General features: G+C 37.8%; 1 long non-coding RNA gene across 1 annotated transcript; it reads left to right on the top strand.

Moving 5' to 3' along the window:
• Nucleotides 1-5,136: 5,136 nt before the first annotated feature.
• Nucleotides 5,137-7,666, top strand: LOC131603793 (uncharacterized). The gene is made up of 3 exons (XR_009284502.1): nt 5,137-5,579; nt 5,721-6,081; nt 7,247-7,666. It is a non-coding gene; the product is annotated as an uncharacterized LOC131603793 (long non-coding RNA).
• The last annotated feature ends 303 nt before the right edge of the window (nt 7,667-7,969 follow it).

Consider the following 7,969-nt stretch of genomic DNA (forward strand, 5'->3'; position numbering starts at 1 on the left):
GTTTAAGATATACTAGCTAGTTGTACATGTTTTATGGGATGACTATTAAGAACCTTTGTTTTTAATTTGGGATGACTATATTTTGGCGACTTATTAGTCGGTAGCGCATTTGATGTAGACTTATATATTTTGGCAACTTATTAGTCGGTAGCGCAATACTTGATGTAATAGTTTGGTGACTTATAAGAAAATGTCGCACACACTAACATGTTTTTTAGTCAATATATTTTGGATTTGTGGCATAATGTTGCTTGTATAGTTAGATTTTAATTTGATCTAAAATAAACTTTTTAAGCCATTGCAAGTAGAACACTATTATATGGCACAAATAGAAAGCGTGGCAGTACTAAATATAGTAAAACCATGCATAAAATTAGCCGCGGTTTAAATTGTGGGCATACCTGGGAAACTAGAGCACGTTTTACATTATATATGAACCGTGGCTAGTTTCAGCCACTGTTAAAAACTGAGGCAAAAGACAAACCGCGACCATAACCTGCATGCGTAAAGCGTGGCCTCTTCCAGCCACGAATGCAAATAAAATGTGGCACAAATGTAACACCCCATAAATTTCTTTATTTAATTTAATTAATTTTTTTTAATTAAATATTAGAATTAATTGAGTTATTTGAGAAATATGGAATAATGAGGCTAATGGGCCAGTGTTGCGAGTAGCAATTGAGGGGTGTGTCAGTTGCAAAGCCTTTTACTAAACTAAGGTTATATTTTTTTTCATAAACAAGGAAAAGAGAGAAAGTGTGAAAATTGGAAGCCAAGAGAGAAAAAGAGCTGAACGTGAAATTGGGAGAAGAGCAAAGTGCGAAGAGCAAGAGCATTCAAGAATTCGACATCGAGGTAAGGGGGGATTCTTCTCATTAACCTCTATTATGGGTATTATGAATTATTCGATTGAGTTTTTATGTTAGGATTCTGAATTGGATTATATGTCGGGGTTTGGGGTTTTGGGGTTTTGTAGAACTTTAGGTTCAATTTATGATGTGTGATGCAATTGAGCTGTTGTTAATGATGATTGATGTTGGATATTGATGTTAAAACACGTTAGAAGTATTTGTAAATGTGCGATTTCGTGCTGTTATGAGATTATGGACGTTTTGGTATGATTGGGTTCGCATTTGGGATGAATGAAGTGCTGCAGAAAAGTGATTTTTCTGCTATATCAGTAATGTAACCGGTTACATGAGGAGGGTAACCGATTACATGGTCTCAAAATAGGCGAAGAACTGCATTTCGCGATGATGTAACCGGTTACATCATTTAGGTAACCGGTTACCACTGGGTGAAATTGAAAAATAAAAGTTACGGTCAGTGATGTAACCGGTTACATCATTTAGGTAATCAGTTACCACTGAAGCTTTTTTGAAAAATATTTATTTTAAATATCCGTAACTTTTAAACCGTTAATCCTTTTTGTACGTCGTTTCGAGGACCCGTTAGATGAATTGATCCCCTATTTTATGAAGTATATTAGGGAGTTATAACTTAAAATCATTTTTTTTGTTTGGTTTTGAGAATTGGTATTTGGTGGTAGATTGAGTAACGGTACGAACATACTATGCGGTGTTTTAGCTAGTATGATTGCTGAGATGATAATATATCAAATGGTTGTGATATTATTATGCTTTGTATGTTGTGGATAAATGATTATGAATCGTTGGTGGATGTTAATGATGAGCATGTCGTGGTTGATGCATGCATTTCATAATCATGTTGTGGGCTGTATCCCTTATGGTGGTGGGACAGTGGTAGGTAATTCCCATCGTGTGGAATTAGTGAGAGAAGTAGCCGAATCTTTATGGTGGTGGATCGGTGAGATGGGTTATCCTATGTTTGGTACCACATGCATTTAGTTGCATTGCATTAGGTTGTTGTGTATAATTGTAACATGAATGGAAGTTGTCCAATGTTATAATTTGTGTGTATTTGATATGGATGATTGTATTTGACGAATGTTGCTATACTCTTTGAATATAATTGATTTGGGTGAATAATGTATGAATGAAGTTGTATTATTTATATTCCTATAACATTTGTTAATGCGAATGAAACTCACCCTTACTGTTGTTATTTTTCAGATTGAGGAGTAGCTTGTGTACTTGGTGAGGATTAGCTCGTCAAGTAGTTCGTTAGAGTCAGTTGGGTCTGTGTCATGCTCTGGTCGTGTAACACTGGGAACGTTATTTTAGAATTGGCTGATAAACTCTTGTCTTGTTTATGGTTTATGGTTGAATCATGAGTCTCCAACTCCAGATGTTTGATTATTCAGTTGTTAAGAATATTCCGCTGTGTTAACATGCTATCTGAATAATTTTTGGTTTATCGTTCCTTTTATGGCATGACATGAATATTTGTTTATTTTATTGGAGTTGTAATACCCTTTTTCATGTTTTACTCTGATTTTTTGTTAATTTCTGCGGGGTTTAGAAGGGTGTTACAATAGTGGTATCAGAGCATAGTTGGTCATTTGAGTTAGAGTGTTAGTGTCGGTTAATCCCTCGTATGCGATTAGTGTAAGGTTGACACTATCGTTACTTCTTGTTCTAATGAATATTGTTTGATATTTAGCAGAACAATGGCCGGAAGAGGAGGAAGAAACGATGACGCGATTGCTGAGGCTCTGGGCATGATTGCTGGTGTGTTGGGAGGGAATGCCAATGGAGCTGGTATTGGTGCTGACAGGCAGCTGAACAGTTTTCAGAGGAACAATCCTCCGTTGTTCAAAGGCACGCACGATCCCGAAGGCGCTTAGAGGTGGCTGAAGGAAATTGAAAGGATCTTCCGAGTGATCGATTGTGCTGAAAATCTGAAGGTGAGGTATGGTACTCACATGCTGTCTGAAGAAGCTGATGATTGGTGGATGGCTAATAGGGATGAACTTGAATATGCAGGTGTAGCAATTACTTGGGCTGTATTTAAGCGAGAATTCCTGAGGAGGTACTTTCCTGAGGATGTTCGGGGCAGGAAAGAGGTTGAGTTTTTGGAGCTAACACAGGGTAACATGACGGTACCGGAATATGCTTCAAAGTTTGTTGAGCTGGCTAAGTACTATGTCCACTATAACAATGATGAAGCGAGCGAATTTTCGAAGTGTGTTAAGTTCGAGAATGGTCTCCGTGATGAGATTAAGCAGGGTATCAGGTATCAAAGGATTCGTCGGTTTACTGATTTGGTAGATTGTAGTATAATCTATGAGGAGGATAATCTCAACCTGAAGTCATCTCACTCCCGCGAGTTAGCTGACAAAAAGGGGAAGAAACCTATGGACCGTGGTAAGCCATATGGTAGAGGTAATCAAAAAGCTAGAGGTTGGAAGAAGCCTAGTGGGGGAGACTCTAGTGCCCCTGTTAAGTGCTTTAAGTGTGGAGAACCTGGACATCACGTTCACGAGTGCAAAAGCGAAGAGAAGAAGTGATACCGGTGTGGTAAGGCAGGCCACATTGCCATTGAATGTAAGGGAAAGACTGTGACTTGTTATAACTGCGGTGAAGAAGGTCATATTAGTCCACAGTGTCCTAAGCCAAAGAAGAATCAAGCTGGGGGTAAAGTTTTCGCTTTATCAGGATCAGAGACTACTCCAGAGGATCGATTGATTAAAGGTACGTGTTTTATCCATGGCACTCCTTTAATTGCAATAATAGATACTGAAGCAACTCACTCGTTTATTTCGTTGAATTGTGCTAAACGCCTGAACTTGGAAATATCTGATATTCATGGAAGTATGATCATTGACACTCCTGCGTCGGGTTCAGTGACTACTTTGTTTGCCTGTTTGAACTGTCCAATTGATATTTTGGTAGAGAATTCGGAATGGACTTAGTGTGCCTTCCGTTGGAACAACTTGATGTTATCCTAGGCATGAATTGGTTGCAATTTAATCGGGTTCATATCAACTATTTCACGAAGACAGTTATTTTTCCGGAAGATGTCAGTGTTGAGGGTTTAGCGATGACGGCTAGACAAGTGAATGAAGTAATGAAGGACGGGGCTGCCGTGTTTATGTTGATTGCATCCATGGAAGTGAAGAAGAAAGTGGTGAGTAGTGACTTACCGGTAGTATGTGAATTTCCAGAAGTTTTTCCAGAAGATGTAAGAGAGTTACCGCCAGAGAGGGAGGTAGAACTTGCTATTGAGTTAGTTCCTGTAACTAGTCCTGTGTCGATGGCGCCGTATCATATGTCGGCATCTGAATTAGCGGAGTTGAAGAGTCAGCTAGAAGAATTGCTGGAAAAAGAATTCATTCGTCCTAGTGTGTCGCCGTGGGGTGCGTCGGTGTTGTTGGTAAAGAAGAAAGAAGGCTCTATGAGATTGTGTGTGGATTATAAACAGCTGAATAAAGTTACTATCAAGAATCGGTATCCATTACCGAGGATTGATGATCTGATGGATCAACTAGTTGGTGCGAGCGTGTTCAGCAAAATTGACTTGAGGTCGGGATATCATCAGATTCAGGTGAAAACGGACAATATTCAGAAGACGGCATTTAGAACAAGGTATGGTCATTACGAATATACAGTGATGCCATTTGGAGTAACTAATGCGCCGGGGGTTTTCATGGAGTATATGAATAGGATCTTCCATCCTTACCTGGATCAGTTCGTGGTGTTATTTATCGATGATATTCTAATATATTCTAAGAGTGAAGAAGAACATGCAGAGCATCTAAGGGTGGTATTAGAACTATTGAAGGAAAAGAAACTTTATGCGAAACTGTCAAAGTGTGAGTTCTGGCTAAGTGAAGTAAGCTTTCTTGGGCATGTAATTTCTAAAGATGGTATTGTCGTTGACCCAACGAAAGTAGAAGCAGTGTCTCAATGGGAAGCTCCGAAGTCAGTTTCTGAAATCCGTAGTTTCCTTGGTCTTGCGGGTTACTATAGGAAATTCATTGAAGGTTTTTCAAAGTTAGCGTTGCGAGTAATTGATCCAAAGGTTTTGTTGTTACCAGAAAACTGAATGAGAGGTGCACGATGGGCCTTCCTGGGGTGAGGCGCAATGAATTTGCCTGAAGCCCGATCCAATGATCCAATTCTATTGTTCGGATCTTATTTTTTATTTTTGATTTTTATATCAATAATAAAAAAACAAAATTGAAATAAATAAAATAAAGAAGGAAAAGGGAAATAGGGTTGAGTCATGTAGTCTTTCTCTCACACTCTCATTCTAGCCTCTCTCAAACGAACAAAACGGCGACGACGGTCTACCCTCGCCGTGAACCACCGTCCCTCTCCTCTCAAACACTAAAACTCAAACGCAAAACCTATTCTACTTCTAACCCTCAATACGCCTATGGATTCAGATTCTCAAAGTTTGTTTCCATGAAGCGGGATCGAAGAGGAAAATTGTGAAACCCTAAGTTTTGGAATCATAGATTAAGGGGATAACATCTAAGGATTCACGCAATTGGGAGAGGGATTTGATTGACAGCAACGAGTATAACAAGATATCGCTCAAGTTTCAAAGTGGAAGATGAAGGAGATCGAACTTAATCAGAAGATACGCGTGTGATGGCAAGAATACCAGAGGTGAGGCTCCCGCTAACTTGGCGAAATAAACGCGATCTTCAGGTAATTTCCCAATTGCGTGTTTCTCGTTCTTTCCCCTTCTTCTTCTTCTTCGATTCTTCATTTTTATTTCTGAAATTCCGTGAATCCTTATTGTTGTTGTTGGTGTGATGGAGTTATCGATTGTGTTGAACTTGTTTGCAGAGAGAATTGAAGAAGATGATGATTAGAGGGAGATTGAGAGATGAAGAGAATCCAGAGGAAATCAGGAGATGGAAGAGGTGAAGATTTGATGGAGATTTCAGAGCTTGAAGGTTGAATAGAGATTGAAGATCTTGTGGTGAGATTGAAGAAGAATGGTGGAGAATCAAGGTTCTTGGAGAGAGTGGAGAGATGAGTGGAGGTTTTTGTGAATGAAGATTATGAGTTTGAGATGAAGCAGAGAAAAAAAATGGTGGAGAGAGCTTTGAATTGGGTGGAGGTTTGTTTAAATAGAGATTGATGGAGAAGAAGTTTTCTGAATTCAGTTATGGGGTGGTTACAAATTCTGTTATGGGGGTTACAGGTTAGTTACAAGTCTATTTTTTTGTTTTAAAGTTTGTTATTTCTGTTTTGGAAGTTTGGTTGTTAGATATAGATTAATAGGAAACTGAAAGTCAAAATGTTAGTTTTGCCAGTTATATAAAATTGAAATTGGTTATGAGTTAGTTAGGAGAGTTAGTTACATGTGAAACTGAAATTGGTTATGTGACTGTTAGGGCATAGTTATGATAGGTTGGAAATTCTGTTACAAGATAGAAGTTGCAGTTAGTAATTCTGTTTTAGGAAGAAAGCTGTTAGTTAGTTAGTTTACTGAGATGTAAGACAATTAGTGAATTGAAAAGTGTTAGTAGGAGTTAGGACAGTTAGGGTTTGAAATTCAGTTAGCTGACAGTTAATTAAAAGTTGGTTAGCAGGTTTGGAAAACAGTTGGAAGTTTAGGTTGATTTTGAGCCAAACTGCATTTGGACTGAATTGTATGTATAAACCATAGAACTGAAACTATTAATTGCTGCTGATTTTTTTTGTTCATGATTCAGTGGTTATTTGTGGTCTGGCTTTGTGACATGGAAAAAGGCTAGGTTTAAGCTAGCTGACTCTGTTTTTTTGATTGAATGAAAGTCATATTTTTTTATGCATAGTATTAGTCCATTAGGTATAAACCTGATTTGAAGTGATCCTGTCCTTGAATGCCAATGAAACTGGTTGAATAGTGTGATTTTTCTGCATAGATGTTTATGTAACAGTCCACCGTGACTGTGTGTTTAGGTATGTGGCTTAAAATAAACTCCTGAATGACAACAGCCTGTGTTGCCTTGATGCAGGATTACCATGATTGGAGTTTGATGAATATAATATGTTTCTGGTTCAAACAAGTTAGTAAGACTGTTAGGAATAGAAATTTGAAGGTGGCATGGAATCTTTTTATGTTAATGATGCAGGTTTGAACTTTGTGAATGGATGTTGTTTGATGACTGTTTTTATGGTTTAATTAGTACCGTTAGGTAGTGTTTGGTTGGTGCGAGACTACTGCGTTTTGATTGAGGAGAGATCCTTTTAGTGAAAGTAACTAGTGCTGAACCAGTTTATTGTATGCAGACTTTTTGTGAAGTGCAGGCTGGTTTAAATATGGTTTGGATTTCAATTACTGTTTGAAATGATAATTTAAGCTTGGATTTTGTTTGTTGCAGGTTTGCAAGCTCTGTGATGGCACAATGTAGGTTGGAAAAAGTTATGAACAAAGGGCATGTTTGGACTGGATTCTTGCATTCTGAACCGACTAGCTTTTTGGACTATGAAGCGGGTTCAGTACTAAATTTGAACAAATCCATGGCATGGGAAGCTACTTGGAGAGAAGGCACACGGTTGAAAGATCAAGACAATGGACTTTAGGAAATTCTAGTTGACTTTGTATAGATTTTCTTGTATGAATTTTCTGATGTATGTAATGATAATTGGGTTTTAAAGTGGGAGGAAGAAAGATTGTTAGTAAGAAGTTTGTGACTTTGGTTACAATGGCTTTTTTTTTGTAATTCAATTTTTGTGATAAATTGCATGGACTAGACTTTTGACTTGTGAGTTTAAATGATGCTTGAACAAAGGTTTTGTAACTTTTGTAATATCCTTTTGTAATATGGAACCCCCTTTCATACTCCTTCTCTCAAATGAACTTGCACTTTTATGATGGAGTGAAGTTTCTAGCTTGAAGTGTAACTTTGTGATGAATGATGGATCTTAAGAAGCTAACCATGAATGTATCTTGCCGTTTGATAGAATTTTCTTGAGACATAAATGATGTTTGTACAAATTTTTGATGAAGGACTTTGAATCAAACTTGTATACCTCTCATAGTTCCATAATAATTAGATCCAAATTGAACACTCATGTCCTGATTGAATCTCAACTTCATAATA

Source organism: Vicia villosa, linkage group LG1 (assembly GCF_029867415.1).
Source record: "Vicia villosa cultivar HV-30 ecotype Madison, WI linkage group LG1, Vvil1.0, whole genome shotgun sequence".
In the NCBI taxonomy this organism is placed as follows: domain Eukaryota; kingdom Viridiplantae; phylum Streptophyta; class Magnoliopsida; order Fabales; family Fabaceae; genus Vicia; species Vicia villosa.